The sequence below is a fragment of the Parasteatoda tepidariorum genome, chromosome 7 (assembly GCF_982258835.1).
Source record: "Parasteatoda tepidariorum strain Cologne lab strain chromosome 7, Ptep-v5.0, whole genome shotgun sequence".
Lineage (NCBI taxonomy): Eukaryota > Metazoa > Arthropoda > Arachnida > Araneae > Theridiidae > Parasteatoda > Parasteatoda tepidariorum.
In genome coordinates this window covers 11,842,679-11,866,851 of record NC_141761.1, presented here as the reverse complement: position 1 = coordinate 11,866,851, position 24,173 = coordinate 11,842,679, and the positions used below count along the sequence as shown (strand labels likewise).

At 28.9% G+C, this 24,173-nt stretch overlaps 1 long non-coding RNA gene across 2 annotated transcripts in view; it reads left to right on the top strand.

Annotated features, from left to right (window-relative positions):
- LOC147806840 (uncharacterized) overlaps nucleotides 1-24,173 on the top strand; it is a 157,596-nt gene that overhangs the window by 109,718 nt on the left and 23,705 nt on the right. Inside the window, exons 12-13 of one of the 2 annotated variants that reach the window (XR_015435295.1) lie at nucleotides 4,047-4,268; nucleotides 13,810-13,892. This is a non-coding gene — a long non-coding RNA (uncharacterized LOC147806840). Of the gene's footprint in view, nucleotides 1-4,046; nucleotides 4,269-13,809; nucleotides 13,893-24,173 lie in introns of those variants that run through there. The other variant, XR_015435296.1, reaches the window with a different exon arrangement.

The following is a 24,173-nucleotide window of genomic DNA, read 5'->3' as shown; positions in this document are numbered from 1 at the left end:
TTCACTTGTAATTAGAGAGCTTGAAAAAATATATAAGAAATACTGGCGTCTGATCTGCGTCGGTTAAAGAATTTTTCTCATTGTGTACTAGTATGTTAAACTAAATTTTGTTATTTTATGTAATTCTTCTTATTCATTGAAAGCTCTTTATACACCTGGTTGCCAAATCTAAACAGTTTTTGTATTTAAAAATTAGACTAGTAAAGTTTTTTAGAGCATTTTTAAAACTTTCAAAATCAAAAAAAAAAAATGTTTAACATTTTGAGAGTAAGTTCAATAGAACAAAATTTTCTGAATAAAATAAATTGTCCAAATGGTTCACTTAGTTTCGTCAGAATTCTAGTTTTCCAAATGCTGAAAGACTTTGTCAAAACCATTATTAAATCTTAATCTTCCATTATTACACGAACGTAATATTCTAGCTATACAAATTCTCCATTATGCTAAGCAATCTCGACAAAGATAATTTTCTACTGACAAAAGTGTACACACTAACAATGAAGTTTTCTGAACTGCTTTATATGCTTGAAATACAATTCTATTAAAACAGCAAATAGTTTCCATTGCGCTGAAGATTTTCTAGCTTTCAAAGCTTTTGATTATTCCACAAACGCAGATCCTTGTGAAAGTACTAATTCCTTAATTGAAATTCTTATTTCCTTAATTAAAACTATAAAAAAATAAATTCGAAAACTGTGACGGAAAATTTTATCAATTTATATGAAGATCTTATGACTGAATACTCCAGGGGCCAGAGCTTTAAATGACTAAAAAAAATGCGATTTTTATTTAGAAATATGTAAAGAGCTGAAACTCTTAAGAAATGTGTTTAATTCATATTGCTAGGACTTAATACATTTTAGCGGGACTGAAATCTCAAGATGAAAAGACTTCATGCAGATTTTTTTTTTTTTTAGAATTAAGCCATTCCGACTTTTTAAATGTAAGCATTGAATAGAAGAATGTGTGAAAGTTTCCACACTTCTAATCAGTATTTTTTTTTATTACCTAAAATATACTGAGTTGGTAATTAAGATCACACTTTTGCTTTTTTGAAATGTTTAAAATGGGGATATTATCTGTGACGGTTTCATCTGATACCAATCTTCATGAAAAACCTGGTTTAAGGCCGGGATAGCCTGGTCGGTAGGGCGCCGGGACCATGTCCGAGAGTTCGTGTGTTCGAACTTCGCCGGCCGAAGACTCCCCGTGTAGTAAATGGTGACTGATGCACGTTAAATCTGCCGGGTCAGAATGTTCACCATGTTCTCATAACAAATTATACCTCTGAGGGTACAGACCTGGCGATGGATCGTCCTCTGATTCAGGTCAAAATGACGATCTGGGGATGTATGAATGGGTTCGCCCTATAAACGGGTGTGACGTATGGTGTGGCAGAAGTAGAATTCCTGGTCATAGATGGCGCGTTTGGAAAACAAGAACAATCGCACGCCTCTGCCTTAACAGGCATACGACAGAATTGAATGATTCCATTTTTGTCTTAACTCCTTATTAACGGGTAATTTGTAATCTAAAACATTAGGCCCATTCTTACAAAAACTTTTACATTTCGGTACTGTACATGTATAAATACAATATTATTTATACAATGATATAGCATAACCGACGGAAAAACGAAGTTCAATAACAAATATTTAAAATTGTCGGTTAAGAACTACTGTTTGTGACGTCGATTAAAGACTTTGGAGATCTCAATGGTTTTATTTCGCGATGGTTCGGATCCGGAGTTTTTTCTTTTTTTTTTTGTTTAAGCTTAAATTTTATTTTATAACCGTCGTTGAACAGCCAACCCAACTTTATGGATTTACGACTACTAATGCTCAACTCTGTAGCCTTGTAATTTTTAGCCCGATCCAGGAGACAAGGAAACTCCTGGATCGAGTATTGGGAGAAATTTGTCTTCGGGATGAAGCTACCCCGCATTCGCGTTACATGGAGAAGAAGACCGCAGGAACCTCCCACTGTTAGCCAGATGGCAAAGGGACTCTAACCCATGATCCGTCTACCACTGAGGATATTCCACGTCAGCATTGTGGTCGGTGCAAGCCGGATGCGGGATTCGTATCGACTGGAATTCGAACCAGGTTCACCTCATTGGAAAGCGAACGCTCTATCCCCTGAGCCATCGCGGCTCTTAAAGCATAAATTCGTGAAATATCCAAAACATAAACGCGTTTTTTGATAATGCACGTGCACATTTTCAGGGGATAAGGCGTTTGCCTTCCAATATTGTGAACCTGGTTCGAATCCCAACTGTGACTAGTCGATACAAATTTCGCACTTAGCTCGCACCAATTACAGTGCTTGACGTAAAATGTCCTCAGCGGTATACGGATCATTGGCCCCCATATCCGTGGGAACTTTTCTTCTTCATGATGCACCAATGAGGGTTAGTTGCATCAAAAAAACCTCTACGAAGGTAAATTTCTCCAAATACGTGATACAGGAGTTCAAAATTACGGGTAATAGTGTACCCTACCAGGGGAAATAATTATAGGCTTATTAGGGGTACACAATGTTGCCCTATAGGTTACTACGTAAGTATATATATATATATATATATATATATATATATATATATATATATATGTGTAATACAAAAATTATATACTTTTGTATTAATAAAAGCATTAAAACTTCATTCCTTTTCATTAAATATCTTTAGTAAAGGATAAGGGTAGAAATTCTATTTTGGGACTTCAAGGCTAAAAACATGCCAATGAATAATAATTAGATTAATACTTCAAAAGAGAAGTTATTTTAAGATCTTTCACTTCCATATAAGGAAAGATTAAACGATTTGCTTTGAGTAATAAATAAATTTGATGAGGCGTAAGAATACAGAAAAAAACATATGGCTGGACTTTTTACTCTTTTTAATCATCCTATAAAATGCAGACCGCAAGATTTTGCGTGGCTTTTTTTGTTTGTTTTGCTAAACTAAAATCCGTCAGCTTAGACGGCATATCTGTTCTGTAATACAAAAATTATATACTTTTGTATTAATAAAAGCATTAAAACTTCATTCCTTTTCATTAAATATCTTTAGTAAAGGATAAGGGTAGAAATTCTATTTTGGGACTTCAAGGCTAAAAACATGCCAATGAATAATAATTAGATTAATACTTCAAAAGAGAAGTTATTTTAAGATCTTTCACTTCCATATAAGGAAAGATTAAACGATTTGCTTTGAGTAATAAATAAATTTGATGAGGCGTAAGAATACAGAAAAAACCATATGGCTGGACTTTTTACTCTTTTTAATCATCCTATAAAATGCAGACCGCAAGATTTTGCGTGGCTTTTTGTTGTTTGTTTTGCTAAACTAAAATCCGTCAGCTTAGACGGCATATCTGTTCCCCCTCTCCCGCTTCGGAGAGGGGTTAAACTGCTATTTCACCATCGCAACTTAATAAAAGAAGATTATGCACAACTGGACTCTTCAATCATGCTTTTCTCAATACTAATTTACTAAAAAATCATTAGATATATATATATATATATATATATATATATATATATATATATATATATATATATATATAAGAGTGTGTTAAATAGCGTTAAAATGATGAAATTCCAAGCCAATATTTTGTATTACAACACGGCCCTATATCTCCCCTTAATATTTAAATTGGACCACGTATTATATTACCGGGTACTAGCGTACCCTACAAAAGGAAATAATTATAGGTTTAATAGGGGGCCCACAATGTGGCGCTATAAGTTACTATGTAAGTATATCTAATAGTTTGTTGAATTGTGTTAAAATAATCAAATTTCAGTTCGTAGACTTGTGAAATCTCAAATATACATATAGAAAAATGCCCGGCGTGTAAAAAAAATCTCTAACTTCAACTATTTGTAACCGTTTATATTCCGGAAAAATAAATCACGTGACCTTTAATTTGAGTTAAAAAGAAAGATTGAATTTGACGAAATTTGTAATGCAAAATGCATTAAATTTTACAATTTTTGTTAATAATTTATATATATATATATATATATGCTCACACTTTTTTCAGTTCCCAAATGTTTGGTGATGGACATTACTTCAAATTCCGGAGTCTGCACTTGATTCCCACTTTGATGGATCTATTGTTATGACATCATCTGCTGGATGGAATTTCTCTGAGAGGACCCACAATGAGAGGACACACCTTAACACTCAACAGATTGAACTTTCACAATGCTGCGTTAGAAGCCGAGCAGAGTGAGCGCTGCAATTAGCAAAGAAAAACAATGAGGCAAGTATTTACAATAACTTTTATTGCACCTTTCTGTACAGGAACAATGAACCGAATGTCTTACTTTATTACATTAAAAGGAAATAAAATTTATTATCAACTAAAGTACCTATATTACAGCACAACTTCAAAAGAGATAAATGGCACTTTTCATAAATTTTATATCTTCTTAAACTAGAAACACCATAGAAATGACGGGGGGGGGGAACTTGTACTAAAATGGAACCTTTTGTTCGTATCAATAATTTAATTTAACAATCTGATTGCTCTGTCAGATATATGAAGTCTTGATAATGCATAAATCCTTAAGGATTTTGTTAATATGCATTTTCAATAAGAAATATGATTAATTCAGCTTTTATATCTAATATTGTTAATAAACTGCTCGTGTAAAATAATTTATAAACCAATATGCAAAACATATTTAAAAATTTTTTTTTAGAGATCAGTTAAGGCGTAATCTTTAGAGCAAATGATTTTTTAAACCTTTTTTCAAACTTATTTTATCATCAAGTTCATGAAATTTCAAAAATAAAATTCTTAGATTTTTCTAGAATTCTAGACTATATTTTATCTATATATGGTAATATTTCGTCAGAAAAAAATGATCTTGTTCTTGATATTTGATGTTTTAACGGATTTTGAGAGTGGAAAAACACGCAACTAAAGACATTGTGTAAACTATCGAATTGCGACATCTTTAAAAGGACTTATTTTAATACATGCTTATAAAAATAATAAAATGAAATTATATATTAATAAAAAAAAAATTTATTCGCAATTCAACATTTAGTTAAAGTTCCCTGCAAAAAAATCAACAGTAACATTTTCTGTTATGCTAAATATAATAAATAACTTTATAAGTCAATTTGATAATTACTTAGGATTTCCTAAGTTTATGAAATGCAACTGAAATTTAGTTTCATAAATTATAACTATTTCAACAAATTTTTATTATTTTTTAGAACGTAAGCTATTATATTTTATTCATGAATTTTATAAATTCAAATTATTAACGAAAAACTTTTAACAATATATAAACTTTACTTTCCAAAAATATTTTGAAAAAGCCATAGTAACTTAAAAAAAAAGAAGATAATATTAAGGGTAATTTCAAACCAAAAAATGAAAATTTCTTGTTTCGAGAATTTTTTTCTTTTTTGCCTCTGAAGAATCAATTCTCCGTGAAGAAAAATAAATAAAAATGTAAAATTTATGTTTAAAAGCCCAAACCTTCTGAAAAACGAATTTGTTTTTCTTGGTCATTCTAGACTTAAGTTATTACAAATTGACTGCAGATAAATAATTTTTATCAATGACAAATTTTAACTACATTTTGCAAAAAGTTATTTTCTGAAAAAGACTTCATAATAAAAACGTCACTTGAAACATGATTTTAACCAAGACTTCATGAATCCTGTAATATATTAAAGAAGCACTTTCAATAAAAAAAGAGATCAATAAAAAACCTTATCTTTATAAAATAAAACAAAATCATACTTTTTTTTTAAATGAAAGAAAAAAGCATTAATTTAAATGAGCAAATTTCTCATGAGGTCAGATTATGTCCGGATACAATTCTTTAATAAATTTTATATATAAGTTAAAAAAGATATTTCAATCAAATAGCAACACTTCAGTTTTTTTCCCATTCCCTTATTTACATAAGTTGAAATAAATTTGCAAAGAAAAAAAAATATTTAAACACAGGACACAGGAAAATAAAATTTATGACAAAACAAATCAACAAAAATGAGTACAACAAAAATACACAAGACTGAAATTGCAAATAAGTCAGATTTAATTTAAACGTACTCCTCAAAAATGTGTATATTCATAATGGGCAGTACATTGCTAAAATCAGGCATGTAAAATTAAATTCTTTGTGTTATGCTTCAGTGCCTTTAAACATTCAGAAATTCAATAATGAACATTTTAATAAGTAATTTAATTGAAGAGTAGTATGAGAAAATAAACAAAAATGTTAAACTAAAACAAACTGAAAAATATTATGAGAAATATATTACTTTTGTAATAATAATATGATTAATAATAATAAAGATTACTAAATAATAATCATTATATAGTAATCATTATTATTTATCATATTATATTATTTTCTAAATGATAATTCTTATATAAATGATAACTGTTATATAACATAATATAAATGATTACTATAATAATAAATGATATAATGAATGATTGTTTTTAATAAAAGAGTTAACAGGCATAAGTTTTTTTTTGGAATCAAATGAAATAAAGACATTTTTTGAAATTTTCATAAAACTCAAAAATAATATCGAAAGTAGAACTTTTTTACACTTCACACAAAATACAAGATCACTAGGTGTATTTATACATAAAATCGATTATTTAAAAAATATTTTAATTATCCTTAAATTCTGTTTTGTCAAGTAAGTCATCTGCACCTTTATAGAAACAATTTACAATAACCAACTATGATTTATCCCTGTTTGTAAAGTATTGCTAAAACAACACTAAAGTTTAACATTAACAAAAATTATAGAACTTCATAATTTTTTTTTAAATAACTGGTTAAAACATTACAAACATGAAATCTACGTACAAATAAACATGTTAGCATGAAACATTAATTAAAAACAAATAAAAGCTGTTAAAATGTAAACTTCTAATTGGGTATGATTTTTTTGAAAATTAACCTTTAATGTACAAAATAAACTTTATCAAGCTTATGAGCTTATTTTCAGAAATATGTTGCATTAACTTACAAAATTTAAAAAGCTTTAAACATGCTAGTAATATTTTGAGACCGTCATATTTTATCTTCAATATTAATGTATATTTAAATTAAAATTTTAGAAAAATTGAGCATAATTCTTTTTTTTTTACTAATTATTTAGACACAAATTACAACATAAGTAAGCCACAACTTAAATAAAAAGCATTAATAAATATGCAAAATAATAAAACACATAAGATCACACAATCTTAATAACTGATCACACAACTGAAATAAAATAACTTTTACTTAAAGTAAAAAAACCTTTTTCCTTGGCAGTAAATGTTATTAAAAATTAAGCGTACCTTATATAATAAAATTTATCTCCAAAAATACCTCATAGTTGGTTAAATGCATTGAATACATTTTACACATAAAATAATTAACCTTAAAAAATGTTTTATGGGTAAAATAGTGTTTGTATTTAGTTTAATTAATGCAATGACAGCAAAATTAATTAAATTAATAAAAATAATATATACTTTGTCAATTAAAAATAAATACTAAGACCTGCACTTTTTATGTAACTGTCAAAAATAATTGTTATAAAAATTTTTTTAAAAATTAAGCACATGATAAAGATGTTTGCAAAAGAGCAAAGCACATAACAAGTTTTTAGCATCAGTTATCAGATTTCTACAGACACTGACACTCTTTATCATTATCTTTAAAAATTAAGTACACAATTTTTTGCCACACATTCATTGTAAATATTTAAATAAAATGCCTTACGACTGTATGAAGGCTAGTAATTGATCAGATTTTAATTGGAATTAATATATAATAGTACTTTTTCATTCATTTTAATCTAATATAAAAAAAGAAAGTTTTATTGGAAAATTTTCAAAATTAGGTATGTTATAAACTCTGATTATCATGATCGTTTTAATAGAATAATTTTTAAAACAATTTTTACTTTATTTAAATTATTCAACTCCAAAATTAACCTAATAAATTAGAATCAGATTAGGAACAGTCATTATTTTATTGAAACTTAGCGACCAGGAAATAAAATTATTTTCACATATTTTTGGCAAAAACAAAATAACTTTTGAAATACAATGGGAAGACACTTCAAAATGCAATGATAAATAATAGAGTAGAACCCGAATTATACAACACCCAGGGAACTAGGGGTATGTTGGAAAATTGAAATCCTTTTTTGACCTTTTTATGTCAATTTTATTAGTGTGAGTAAAATTACTCAAAGCATAATTGAGCAATGATAATATAATCCCTTATCAGGCATGGGAGTAGGAAAAAAACAAAAAGTTTAAAAATACCTATGAATTCAAATAATGAAAACACAATAAAAAAGCATGTGAAACTATTTTTTACAAAAAGCAAATATTTAAATTATTTAGATACTTGTTTAAAGTTTTTTTTTTTTTACTTTATCTACAAATTGAGAGTCTAACAAAAGTTTTTCTTAAAAAATCATGATTAACAGAGGTGCCAACATGGATAGGAAACAATCCAGTAGATTTTATGAAATAACATACATTTCATGATAATTATGGCATTATGTACTAAATATTTTACACATAGGGAATTTTAGGTATCTTTAACGTCATCAAAATAGAAACACTATAATATTGCCCAACTAGGATTGACTTTAGATGAACTTAAAATGCTATGTATTATGTTTACACACAATTTTGAATAGTAGTAGGCATTTAATTACTCAAAGAAAATTAGAAGTCTTTTAATTGAAAAAGGGAGTTCAGAATAAATAAAATAAAAGTACATCTTAATACGAAAAAAGTTTTAAATTGATTATTATAAATGAGGCTCGCTTCATAATGTATCAGTAATACATATTTAAATATTCAAGCAAGCAGCAAGCAGTGCAAAAATGCTATTTTAATAGGGATTTCTTTTAGGAAACTTACTCAATTTTAGGGAATTGTACAAAAACCAGGAGAATTTTTTTAAACCAGTAGACAAGGAGAAACTGGCCAAAATCCAGTAGACTACTAGAAAATTCAGGAGAGTTGGCAGCAGAGAATAAAAATAAGGAGAATAAAATCATATTAGAGTAAAATAGCAAAATAATGTAGAAATATTATTTAAAAAAATCAATAGTTAATATAGCATTTTCTCTCTTCTAAAATTTAGAAACTTTGAATAATCCTATGTCTGTCTTACCCGCATTTTTTTTTCTGTCATAAATAAAATAATCCTATGACGCAATAGCATTAAAAAATAAGTCATTCTCAATTTTTTTGGGTCATTTCCTAGGAGTTTTTCAGAATTATGATCATGGTAGTAATTAATGAGTTTAATGACTAAAAAGAAACAATACATCAGCTAGAATGCAATATAGTTTAACAAGCGTTGAAAGAGGTGTTGGATAACTGAGGGTCTACTGTATTTTGCATATAAATGAAATATATTTGTCAATAATTTATAATGAGTTTTTAACTTTTAATTAAGTAATAAACAAATAGAACAACATGACATGCAAAACACAAATACTAAAAACCAGCTTGCTGAAAAATTGATTCACGAATTCTTAAAGATCAAGAATTTATTTTGATCATTTAACAATGAATTATATGTGTTTTTAAATTGATTATAATTAGGGTTGCAAGTTTGTCGTCAAATTTCACATAAAATTTAGAAATTTCCGAGGAATACAATTATAAGCATGTAAAAAATTGTTCGATTTAATTTAATTTAACACATCTAATTAATCTAATTATAACACATATTACTTCAATGACTTTTTCATGACTAGTAATTGACTAGTCTACTATAATAAATCAGAATAAGATTAAAAATAAAAACTAACGGGAAACATAACACAATTGAAAAACGGTTAACAAAAATATGTAAATACAAAGATATATAAGCAAGTTGAATTCAGAGAATAAACAAAATCAAAATAGTTACTAGAATCGCATTTCAATCTACTACAATATAATTTTTCTTAATAAAATGAGATTCTATAAAAAGAGATGATTAGAGTAAAACACATACAAAGATATCCCAAAATAAATTGCAATTTACTTGTCTGTACTGCTTATAAAATATTAAAACAAGAACTTGAATAAAATACAGGGATGTTATTCACCAATTAATAACTGTATAATATAAATAACAATTTAATAACTACATAGTTCTAAACGGTTTGAGAGGGGAATTTATTTTTAAAATTTATTCGAATTCTCAGGAACTATTCGTACGATTTCGCTGTCTTTCGGTATTTTTTCGATTGGTTATTTAAAATTAAATTCTTTAAAAAGATGTAAAAAGTTTGGAAAGCATATATTTTAAATTTTTTTTTTTGTCTATTGTAAAATAAAATAATTAAAAATAATAAATACTTACTAAAAGCTATTTTTTGTATGGTATTATCTTTTGATAAACGAATTTTATAATTGCGTTTAAAACTTTTCAATTCGCTTAAAAAGTCATCGCGTGATGGCAAATAATGCAAAAAAGTCTAAATAACATTTAAGTGTCCAAACTTTGGACAGCTCTCCTGACAAAACTATTGGAACCATATTACCCAGATTGCGATTGAGACTACCACCTATATTTTGTGGATCCGAAATCCGAATCCCCCGAAAAAAATTTAAGTTTATTCAGAGAAAGTACGATATGTGTCTGCTTTCGTAGCTTAAAATGTTTTCTGCATTAATTAATTAGCATATTAGTATTTACTCCCTCGAACCATTAAGATTGAGTACTAGAACGTGAGGATCCAATCATCAGATAAAAAGTTATTCAAATTAGTTCAGTTCTTTTTTTTGCACTGTAAATTGATGAACAGTTTCTTTTAATGGAAGAAAAGATATTTTCTGACTAATTTTTGATATACTACAATTGAAATAAAAAAGCAATTTTGAATTCATTTTTAAAATAAGAGTATAAAACGCTTCACAAAATTGCACGTATTCGAAATTTTTTTTTAATTTATCATTTTTTTAATAAATATGCGCCGTCGATAAAGTCATGAAAAGTATAATTGTTAACATAAAAAATTCGAGAAAAACTCTTTAGAATAACAAACTGACTCATGCAAACATGAAAAAACATTGCGTAATTATTTCTCATTTTTAATAAGCCTATTTTTTTTCATTCAAAAATATTTTGGACATGGTTGTAAATGAAACTCTCCAACAAAATTCGTCTCGTAAACGTCGTGAAATAGTGACTATATTTCAAAAATAGTTCGTAGTCACTGCATTTAAAAAAGTAATTGTAGTTAATTACATTTGTAATACAGTAGTCATAGTTGTATGTAGTTAACTACAATAGCAATGCAGTTTTTCAGACTACTGCCAACGCCTCAAAATAGTTCTGTCTGAACAAGTTTCAACCGATTTATGATCTGAAAAGAAAATTTTATTTAACCGCCTTATAATTTTGCCCTTAAAAATAAGATTTCTGGCCGTTGCTTTCAACTGATACGAACCAAAAGGATCAAGTACAGGACTGTGTACCAGCCTTATTAATTAACCTCCTTATGTTAGAACAACAAAAAGTTTCGCTAGATATGGTGGGGAAAAAAAGTTTTAACTCATTTTTAAGCAAACAACCACGTGCTTATATTTTTAGTCAAAAATAGACCATTACTGGAGAATCAGTTTGCCAAATATTTTTATCTCAAAAGCAAAAAAATTGTTGCGGCCAAAACATCTTGTATCCAACTTCTGATAAATTATGATAATTCAGAATTTTGATTTGAAGGAAAATTTAAAACTATTTCACGGTATATTAGCTCATCGAAGAAAATTGTTATTTTGCTCAATTTTTCATCAGTTTACCTTCAGAAGTAAGTAACATTTGTAAGAATTTTTAACCGAATTTTCGATCTATAAGTAAGAGAACATATATTTTATAACCGTCGTTGAACAGCCGACCCAATTTCATGGGTTTACGACTACTTACGTTCAACTCCGTAGCCTTGTAATTTTGAACCAATCCAGAAGACAAGGAAACTCCTGGATCAGTACCCCCAGAGGTATTGATTTGTTGTGGGAACATGGAGGACTTTGAGACTCGACAGATTTAACGTGCATCAGTCACCATTTACTACACGGGCAGTCTTCGGCCGGCGAGGATCGAACCCACGACCTCTTGGACTTGGGCCCAGCTCCCTACCGACCAGGCTATCCCGGCCAATAGGCGAACTATATTTTATTTTATATTTTATAACCGTCGTTGAACAGCCGACCCAATTTTATGGGTTTACGACTACTTACGTTCAACTCCGTAGCCTTGTAATTTTGAACCAATCCAGAAGACAAGGAAACTCCTGGATCAGTACCCCCAGAGGTATTGATTTGTTGTGGGAACATGGAGGACTTTGAGACTCGACAGATTTAACGTGCATCAGTCACCATTTACTACACGGGGAGTCTTCGGCCGGCGAGGATCGAACCCACGACCTCTTGGATATGGGCCCAGCCCCCTACCGACCAGGCTATCCCGGCCCAGGGGAACTATATTAAAAAAAATCGGCATTTGGCATCTGAAAATCTATCTTACTGCAAAAGAAAATCCACACAAACCTGTATACCAGCTTGTTTTTGCATGCCTACCTTTAACCCTTTCTCTGTTGGTATCGCATCTCGGCCTTTTTGTGGCCGTATGGTAGACTTCTCATGCCATGTGAGGAAGAAAAAAAATTGCATCATTGAAATTGAATTCGTCGCTACCTACTCCATTCTTTAAATCCTGTGATTACTTTTGTATTTCTGAATATTGCTAAGAGATGGCGCAACTAGTCCCACTTTCGTCACAATTTTCGCATTGATATTTTTCGCCTTGAATTGAAATCAAAATCAATTTGTACTTTCTGCAATTTAGCTTTCATTAGTGTTACCGTTGCATGTCAAAATAGTTATGATGTATTCGGAGAGTGAATCCGAGGACAGTGAATTTATTATCTCTCTATCCGAAGATGATAGTTCTGAAAAAAGTATTTACAAAAATATTTTTTACCTAAGTTTAATAACTATTTCTTGAAGATCATACACACTTTAAAGCAATAGAGTTAATAAATATGTTATCACATTGAATTTTTTATAAAGATAAAACAGGGAAAACTGGAAATCAGTTGTTGGGAGCCAACAATACGTCATGTTAAAAACTGCTTGAGAACAAATGTTTTGCATTTGTGAAGTTAGGATATTAATTTTCAGCAATAAAAAACTGCTTTTTTTAGGTCTGAAATTTGAAAAAAAATGCGACAACCAACCACATGCATGCAGCGTAAGGGAAAGATAAACCTATGCTTATGTTTAATGATAATTTATTTTAAATAATTAGCCTGTCTTAAAATTAAAAAAAAATAATTAAGCAAGGCAATTACAGTCCGCTTTTTCAAAACACGTGAAATACTTACTTAAACCATCTCTTTTACAGTCGTTCTATTGAAAGATCTCCCCTCGCCATTCGTCTGGAGCAGAGACGGTGACGAACTATTTCAAGTTGGAGTGTTGGGTCAATATTTAAGATAGGTTTGGTGAGAGTAAGGAAATCAGGGGAGAAAAGCACCCTCTTGTGATAAACTTTTTCTGCTGTTTTTCTGGTTTCCATAGCAGTAGACAGTTTTAAACTTAGTCCTAAGGTGATTTTTTAAATAGACAAATTATAAGTTATTGTCTCGTTCCTCCCTGTTCTCGTAATCTTTTGCACCGTTCACACATTCGTTTTGTAAAATATAAGTGTCACTATTTTTTGAATAATTTTTATTGTAATTTATTATTTGAAATGTCGATTACCACATTTATTCTCTTATAATTTCCTTTGTAATTTTTACAGTACAAGATGTGGCCTTCTTTCCTGATAGAGTTGAGTCCTGATGACGTTGATTCAGGTGTATAATGTGATACACCATAATTCAGGTACGAATTTCATTCTCATGTTCCATTCATTTTAAGATCTCCCAGTGCCGACCAAATATTTAGTTCAATTTTCACTTCTCAATAAAGAATAAAAAATATTTTAAGTTTTTATTCTAGTTAGAGTAATACTATTTATGTTTGCTTGTTTTTTGAAGAAAAAAACTCTTAGTGTAACTTATTAATGTTGCTACTTGTCCCTTTTGCTGACTTTTTTTTTCTCTTTCTCAAAACTGCAATTTCCAAACACAGGTTACGTAATTTTTTTAAAAACTATTTCTCCTATGAACTTGAATTTTGATGCACACAAATATTTTTCATTTTTATTAATTTAAGAGATGCTTTTTTGCCCAAATGGTTATAAGAAATAACATCATTAAGAAAATGGCGTTGCTTTTATGCCCGTTTCTGACAGTTCCTTTAGTGATCCTTTATAATTACAATTTTCTGGCAATTTATAAAATTTATTAAACAGCAATAAAAATTGTAGAAAATTGGTAACTTAAATTTGATCTCCAAAAAGTTTCGTTTGCTTGACCGCTAAAAAATGCCATACACAGGTTTTCGCTGATTTTTGACAACAAAAAAAAGCTAAATGTTTGAATTTAATATCGAATTCAGAAAATTGACATCCAATAAATGTTTCGTAATTTCTCCACAAAAAAAGGCATAATAATCTTCAAAATAAATTATAGTTACTTTTCGACGAAAAAGAACAGGCATTTAAATTTCGCCTTCAAATTTAAGCCAAGTTTACGACATTGTTAATCCAAATAAAATATTCATTTGCCAAAAAAAGTTTTGGATTAAATAAATTTTTAACTATATTTTGACTTACAAAATAATTCATTTTTACTTTCAAACAGTAGCTCGTTGCTGGAAATTATTAGTACATATTAAACTGCCTAAAATTTTTTTATTCCATCCGCAAAATAATATGGCGCAACAAGAGAGAACTATAAAACTTTTTGTCCTTGAAATAACAGTTTGAATTTTGCCTTCAACTGTTAGTAAACCTTTATCCCACCAGAAATAGTGTCTTCAAACTGTGGGTCCATAGTTAGCATTTGCTAACAGTGTAGCATTTGTCTGTGTATTCTAAAAAAACTCCAAGCCAGGTGGATTTTATTAAGGAAACAGTCTTTTATTTAAATAGCTTTTATTGACTTTTTTTAATTTTTTACCTTACTGCAGAGAAGATTGTGCTCTGGAAAAAAATCCGGATTTCCAAATTTTTCTCTAACCGCGATCCCGAAATCCAAGGTCCAAAAGTTTAGAGAAATCTATCACATCTATGTATAAAAATTCTTGTATACAATTTCATTTAAAAATATTAGAATTAGAATTTATACTTGGCATCTCTTTCATTTGTAAATATTTTTTCTGGTAGAATACTAAATGCGATTAGCGATAAAAATAAACCTATTCATAATTATTAATTTAAATTATGCTGCATATTATTTATTTAGAATTTCATGTTCTGAAAATATCAGTGATTTAAATTTATAAAACCAATATTTTTTTTGAAAAGCGGCATTAATGATTTTACTCAAGAGATTACCAGGATTTTTGAGTTGGGCTCACAACTTTTTCGTCCAATGTGTATAGACATATTGCCTATTGTATTTAAATTAAATTTATTGATTATTTATAGTTTTTAATTAATAGTAATTTTTATGATGTAATAATGCATCAGACGTCTAATGCTGCTGCTCACAATAATTCCTGTTAAAATAATACAACAGACGTGACAGAAACAATCAGTATCTTATCTACTACAAGTTGTATGATGATACAATGATTTAAAAGATATTTTCATGTCTTCAAGTTGCAGAAGTTCAAATTTTATTTTTTTGAAGTAAAACTTCGTTTTTAGAAATAAGTGAATAATTTAAATTTTTATGAATTTATATACATCAAGTACAGTATGCAAAAAAATCAAACCACTGTGCATAACTTTTTGTCCAATGATCGGATTTTCACGTTCTAAGACTCAAACTAAATGTTTCCGAGAGGTGACTTCAAACTTAGTAATTTGTGTGGACGATATTTTAAGTTACGAAATCATAAACAAAAACGTTCTTTCTCTGAATAAACATAACTTTTTTTTAACAGATTTTAATTTCTGACCCTCAAAATATAGAGGGTTGCCGCAATCTTTCCCAATATCAAAATAGATTATTAATAAGATTTCACTTGTTAAAATTTTTACTGTGCAAATAAACTTTAATAATACGGATATTTTTCCATTTAATTTTTTCTGAAAGAAATTTCTTCCTAGTTAAAGTTATTTACTTTTTTTAATGGTACTTATTACACAAATAGTTAAAATGCTAGTAGTGTATAGTAATCCTTTTTTTTTTGTTGCAATTCATCCCATTAACTTTAAAATCAGCCTAAAATCGTTCTAAATATATTACGTTCACGTTTTAATTCATACTAGTTGTGCTTTACATTGTTCCTGCTTAAACAAGTATTTTTCATAAGTTGTGCTGAATCTTTTTATTAGGAGTTTTCTATAAAAATCTTGAATTTGTTAAAAGTACTAATTAAAATATATTTGGTTGTAAAATTTGAGAAATCGATCATTATAATTTCAAGTAGTTTAAAATTATTGTTCTTAACACTTCTAAAGTTTACATCTGTTTCTCCAATAAACTATCCGATTTTTAAATTATCATATCAAATCATACCATGTAATGTACAGTTCGCCGAAAAAAAAGGGAAAAAAAGTATGACTCTGAATAATTTTCGTTCTAATGATCGGATTTTCATCTAAATGTCTTTTCCTCATCTTTCCAGCCGCCCTTAACATAACAAGTTTAGCTTTTTATCTAATAATTTTAATTATTTCTGTTTCAGGCTATTAAATGTTATGTCCAAATAGATTTAAATTCTGGGGTTAATTGTCACGTTTCGATTGAGCATAAATGAAACATTAACATTCTTGTCTTTTTACAATGAAATAAAAGAGCAATTTCTATTTATGATTTCTAAAAAAAGTATATTAAAACTATTTGCTGAATTACAGCTATAAAATAGTTTGTTATCTAAACATCTCTCGATATATCTTATTTTAGTATTAACCCTTTGCTGTCGTATGTCTACTCTCAGCCACCAACACTTTTTTATCGTTCCAGACGTATGTCTGCTCTCAGCCACCCCAGCAAAGATGTTAGCCACAGCTTAATGGCCAACTACATATAATACGACACTGTGAAGATGTAAAGAGTAAATATTGTTCTGAATGTTTAAACACAAAAATTAAAGGCCAAGCTAATTATTTTTGCGACACATGTTCTCGAAAACCAGGGCTTAATATTGGAGACTGCTTTGAAAGATATCACACGATGGCGAACTATAAAATATAATTTATACTCAAAATTAAAACATATTATTACTTCAAATATATCTAAAGTTTAAAAAAAGAATTAATAAATTTTATTTTTCCTTCATAATCTTGTATATTATGTATTACTGTTTGTTCAACGAGAAGTAATTCCGACCAGCATGACACCCATGTATAAACTTAATATGACAGTAAAGGGTTAAGAAAATTAATAAAAAAATTAAGTTAGAAAAACAACAATTTTTTATAATTATATTTTAAAAATAAAGCATGGTTTTGGAATCTTTTTACAATTTTCTATTTTTAGTGTTTGCTTTTTCACAAAGTAAGGCACATCGAGCATTTTCCTGACAAATATAAAAATGTTTTTTTTTTAAAGGAGAGTTTTTCACTTTAAGCAAGTTTTATCAACATTAACCTTTTTAAGAGGATACTTTCTTAAAGTTGGTGGGCGAGAATAAGTTTGGACATCAAAGTAAAATTGTACGTGCATAATTGTTCATTCATTTTAAAAACAAAGCAATCTGTTACATATGCATTTACTTTTCATTGCTCAAAAAATAAGAAACAATAATTTATTTTCATTTTTTGAAAAATTATTAGGAAGATCAGAGAGTAATGTCGTTTTGGTGCATTAAATATTCGTTAGTCTTAAGACTAACGAATGGAATTTAAAAACCAATTCATTTTTTCTTCTTCATCCATTTCGATTCATTTTCGTTCCGGCATTGAAATTGTTGTTGCTAACGAGGGTGAATACATCATTGATTCAAAATAAAATCTTGATAACAAATATCAAATGCACCGAAACGACATTACCTTCTGATGTCCCTAATAGTATGCTCAGTAAATAGTCAGTGTTTAGTATAGAATTTTTGATCAGCAGAATATTTTTAATTTCTTAACAAGATTTAATTCTTAGATAACTGACAATAAGTTTTCTTTTAATAAAAACTTGACAATAATTTAAAAAATAATTTTATTTTAAAGAAAACCTAAATTGAAAAAAAAAATACTAAAATTATTAGTATATTAATAAAAAAAATAATATACGTGGTAGCGTAAAGAAAAAGATTTTGAGAAATGTTAAAGTTCAATTAAATAATTGATAAATAGTTCTGCAAAACACGTGTGGACAGGTAATTAAAAAAAATGTAAGATTAAGACAATATATAAGATGTTGAGAAGTTTTACGATGCTTAAATATGTTGACTACGTATTCGTATTAATAATTCTAAAATATATACTGAAGAAATTGATCAATTGTATTATTTCAAATCAATGCATACGTATATATATTACTGAAAATGTATCAGTTATTGAAAAAAACAACTAAAAAACTAAAATAAAAAAGCTGATGAATAATCACATTCTATAAGAAACATGCTCTTATAAAACTCAGCATTCCTTAATATACTATTCTTATTCAATAAAATGTTTTATTCAAATCTCTTTATTAAATTACGAATAAGTTTTTAGACGACTAAAAATGAAACATTGTATTTTATAATTTAAAGAAAAAGAATTAGCAATCGGTTATTAGTGAAAAAAATATGAAGTTTTACTCTACGCGCGTAAGTTAAATTTCTCGTAAATTATCTACTTTTAAATATTAATCATCCATATTTAAATATTTCTTCATCTTCGAAAAATTATTTTTTTGAAAACAATTTTAATTTTTCTCCGCTTCTTCTAAAAACGGTTGAAACTTCCGATTTTGATATAGAAAACTACGTAGTTTAAAATGTTATAAAAAATTATACCTCATAATTCAAATTTTTTTATCCACAATTAAATAATAAAAAATAATAAGTAATTGTTAAAAATTATTTTTTTATGAAACTGCCTTTGAGTAATACATGAAACTATCTTTGAGTATCTTTTATGAGTGGGCGCATTTTTGTTTTTTTTGAGATGATTAATTAATTTTTAAAATATGACTAAAAACGCAAAAAGTGAAATTAGCATTAAGGAGTTCGAACTTAGGATCGCTCTCCTGACCAAACTATGGGGACCATATTTTTCTGATTGCGGCTACCCCCTATATTTTGAAGGTTAAGAATCCAAATACGTAAAAATATATATATATTAATTCAGAGAAAGTACGTTTCTGATTTCTTAACTTAATAGTTATCATTAAATAATTAGCATATTTGAGGTCACCCCCCAGGAACCATTATGATTGACACTTAGTGCGAGAAAATATGATCGTTAGAAAGAAAGTTATTGAGGGTGATATATTTTTTTGAGCACTGTATCATTTAATTAAAACTATCAAGCTACTCTTATGTCATCTGGTTTTTTGAAAAATATTTTGTTTTCATAAAAGGCTGTTTTTTATTTATTTTAGTCGATCTTATTTTAGTGGTTTGAACAAAAAAACGCACCAGCTTTGTATTATCTGGCTGAAATCGGGCAACCCTGTTCGTCAGCTCACTAGCTAAAATGGCAGAAATTGGTTTTGCAAATTTTCTATAAACCTACCGTTAAAAAAAAGCAGTAACAAGTGTTAACTAATGTTTTATTTGGAATTTTAGAAAGTAAGTAGAACCCGGACCCCTTCCAAGGGGTGTATGCGGAGGATTAAAAATTAAAATATTACATTAAATATTTGTTGATTACAGCATAAATTGTAAGATGAAGTAAATGTTAGAACTTTCGAAAACAGAATATTGAATTTTTACTCAAAATGTTAACTTTTTGTAGAAATTTCGTTACTCTACTTTAATCCTTCAAAAATTTTTGTCCGGAAATCCAATAAAAAGATAATACAAAGATATGTTTGGAAAAAAAATTGAACTTATATTAACCCAACTCGAAATGATAAACCATTAAAATTGATAACCCATTGCTTGTTAGCTCAGTCCTCTAATAGTTCATTTACCATGAAACAGAAGCTTATGAAAAGAATGCCTTTAAAGTTTTTTTTCTGGCCAACCTGTCAAAAGATATATGACACTGACAAGTATTTATCGGATTTTAAACCACAAATTTAAATTTTTGCATCGAATTTTAAGCCCATTGCAGGAAACATATTGCGTTAATCTAGGGATAGATGTAAAAAATTTAGGATTCGCCTTTTCATTTTAACCACTAAAGTCATTTGCAATAAAATTAGTTTTGCAGTAAAAAATGAATCAAGTTCATTACCAAAGTTTAAGAAATTATAATGTGCAGTAGGAATTTAAAAAAAATTTATCTATATTTGAAAAAGACAAATTTCTATTTTTAAATTTTTGAACTATGATGGAAATAAGAATATTATAAAATGAGTATAGAAATCATTTACAAGCAAGAAAATGAGCTTCACAGACATATTTCAGAGCCAATTTTTTTTTTTTTACATTTTCGCTGTGATTTTACATACACAAATTATAACATTGAAAAATTTACAGCGATGACACTTAGTTTATTTAAATTTTAGCCAGTTAATTAAATTTGATAAATTTTCGTCAGTTATTCGATTGTTTATTATTATTGTTAGTTGTAAATTATTTATAGTATTATTGTAGATTGTTTATTGTTAGTTGTAAATTTGAAATTGGTTAATTGTTTTTAAGATGTTCATCATAAGGCAATGAACATTACTTGTTTTTAAACAATATTTATTACAGAATAAAAATAGGTAGGTAACACATAAACTGAAATATCATAGAATAAATATGTAATAAACGTTAGAATAATTTTTTAACGTTGTATAGTGCTGTCCATCGCAATGTTGCTAACAGAATCGCAGGTCACTCAGAATGCCTATCATTTGTGGCGTGAGTTTGCCCACCTCTGCATTAATCCTTAAAAAAGTTTCATTTGTCTGATAATTTTATGGCAAAAACAAGTTTTAGCCTGACATAAAAATCAAAAAAGTGAACATCGTGTTAAAAAATTAGCCCATTGTAAGAAGTTAATAGCCCCACATTTGACCACCAAAAATTTTCTTTCCCATAAAAATTCAATAAAAAGTTATTTTAAAAACTGTCGCTAGATAATTTTTGATCATTAAACGAGAAAAGTGAATTTTTCTATCGAATTTAAGCCAATTAGTAAAACTTTATCCCATGAAAAAGTTTCGTATGCTAAACAGCAGAAAAACATATAAATAAAAAAATATAGCTAAGGCAAATTTTAATACGTTTTTGACAGCGAACTTCAAAAGAATGAATTTTACCACAAAATTTAAATCTATAATTAGCAAAACAAATATTTTGTTCTAAAATAAGAATTACGGCCAAAATAGCGTTTTGTTAAGTTTTAAAAATTCTGACATTTTTGGAAGCAAAATTTAAACTTTTACAACGCAGAATTAGTGTGTATGAGGATATCGTGAGCTTATAACGACAGCTTATCAAGCTTTTCATTAGCCAATTTGCTTAATTTTTTTACCACGATAAGAAAAATTCCCTATGTCTCAGTGGGTAAGGCACTGAACTGTCTTTGGGAAAAACTTGGGTTCGATGACAGGGCTGGTTCTTAAAGCAGCTTCAGAGCGGTTTCCATGAGACCTGCCATACCTGCCAACTCTTCCGGATTTTCCGGAAGATTTTGTCTTCATATTTAAAGTGGTAGTAAATATGTACTATTTTTTCTTTTATAAACTCAATTTTTAAATGATTTTGATCACCACTATTCTTACATGCGTTAATATTAATATGCGTTACTATCATGGCTGTCAACTTAAGTTTGCTCATATACAACGTTGCTTAAAATGCGTTGCGTTTGTTTGCTTAAAATTGAAGTTTTAATTCCATTTTAATACCACAGGGAAAAATGATTATGGAAGGGATTAAAAGTTGGCAGGTATGAGATCACCGGGGAAAAAGGCGACCGGTGTGGAATGCTGACTACATTGCCACCATCATGTCATTGGTCCACGAAATAATTAACCTCCACCCCCCCCCCAGCGTATAACAGTTTAGGCTACAGCAGAAATGCTTGCTTTTGACCTGCTTACATGTATTTCGAAGCTATAACAACTTTCATAGCTGATTGAGCTGATTTTTGGACTGAATTTACGAATTTTCTTTGGAATTGTTAGCAGGTGTGAAATTAATCTTATCCGCCAAATATTTTCGTCAGCCCCCCACCCATTAAAAAAAAAGTTTCAACAACAAGTTTTAACTGATTTTTGGTCAGGAAAGCAGAGTTTTGATCTTTGTCTCAATACGTTTACCGATTCATAACTGGCATCGAACAGCTAATCCATTTTTGAGTTTATGATTCTCAAAGTTCAACTCCATACCCTTGTAATTTTGAATTCATCTCAGAAGACAGGGAAAGTCCTGGATCAAGTATTGGGATAAAACTAGCCTTCGTGAAGTATTTTCTTGAAGAAGCTAATCAGAAGCGGAAAACAAGGAAAAGAAAAATGCAAAGCATGGAGATAAAGCCTCTCACGCTAAGTCCGACGGCAAGGGAGTTCGAACTCATGATCCATCTGCCTTCGAGGATATTTTTAGTCTGTGAGAGCCAGGAGTAGAATTATTTAAGACCAGCCTCCTCTGGGATTTCAACCTTGGGCACCCCTTCAGGACGAGAAGCCATCTGTCTAAATGAATAATCCTACCCATTGAAAGTTTCAAAAAAATGTTTCAAAAATTGTTCCACACACAATTACAAAATCTGCAAACAAACCCATATTAATCGTTAGCTCATGTTCTCCCACAAAATATTTTCGTTAGCTCATCGCTCACACTGAAATTGTGGCCTAAATAAGTTCTACCGAATTTTTGACTTAAATACCACAAGTTTTAATTTTATCTCCAAGTGTCAGACAGTTGTATGAAGTAGTTTATAGACACGTAAAAAAAGTATATTATGACTAAAACTAGTTTTTACTTTTTAACAATAGCTAATAGCTTAAATTTTGTCTCCAAACGTATTGTAGAAAAGTTTATCCTCGATAGACTATCTTCTGAAAAGAAAATTATCACTATGTCTACTTTTCCTAATTTTTTGATAGACATTCCCTAAATTTAAATACAATTACAATTGTTAAAACTGAAACTGTAGTCTAACAAAGGAATTAGCTGAGCTCACTATTTTCGTTAGCGAAAAATAGAAAAAAATTCTTATCAAAACGAGATTTAAAGAATTTTTAACAGAAATTGAAATTCGGCTTCATACGTTACCCATGCAAGGAAATCGCTAGCCCACCAAATAATTTCGTGGGTTAACTTTAGCCGACAAAAGATCACTAGGATAAGTTACATCCTAAATAAATGATACCTAACTTTTGTCCAGCAGAAGTCCAGAATTCGTCCACATCATCTATAACGCGTCGTGGATCGAACATAGACGTCTAATAGACGTTTTCTAATAACTTATTTGTTAGTAATCCACAATGACTTAAGTATAGACATCTTATAGATAACTATGGTAGACGTAATATGGCTAAAACACGATGTGGACCTTAGGCGACGTCTATGAAACAACTGTCAAAAAACGTCTCTTAAAAGGTTTCTCGTAGTCTAAATTTAGACGTAGGATTGAACCGAAATGAATAGCTTAATGAATAAACACATTTAATAGCCACTATTTACATTTATTTATAATTTATACATATAATGGGTTTTAGTTAAGTTTGGCGTCAAATATTTATGATGCGTACTGCAAAAAAAACAAGATTAAAAAAAAAGAACATTAAAAGGCAATTCCAAAATTAAGAAAGAAAATTAATGTTAAAATTGCTGCTTTTCTTTCACATAAACGAGATTTACTTTTTATGCAAGTTTAAATGACTCGTTCATTTTTTTCTTCTCATAGCAACGATTGTTTTTGGTGTTCTAAATGCTTCAATGTTTAGAGTAAGTTATTATACTACCGAGGCCAAGTATTTTTCGAGTTTAATGTGATAAATGAGTAATTTACTATAATAGTTTATTGGAGAAGCATCATTTGAGCTAATATACCACTTCATTGAGTTATTTTCACGAAATTAT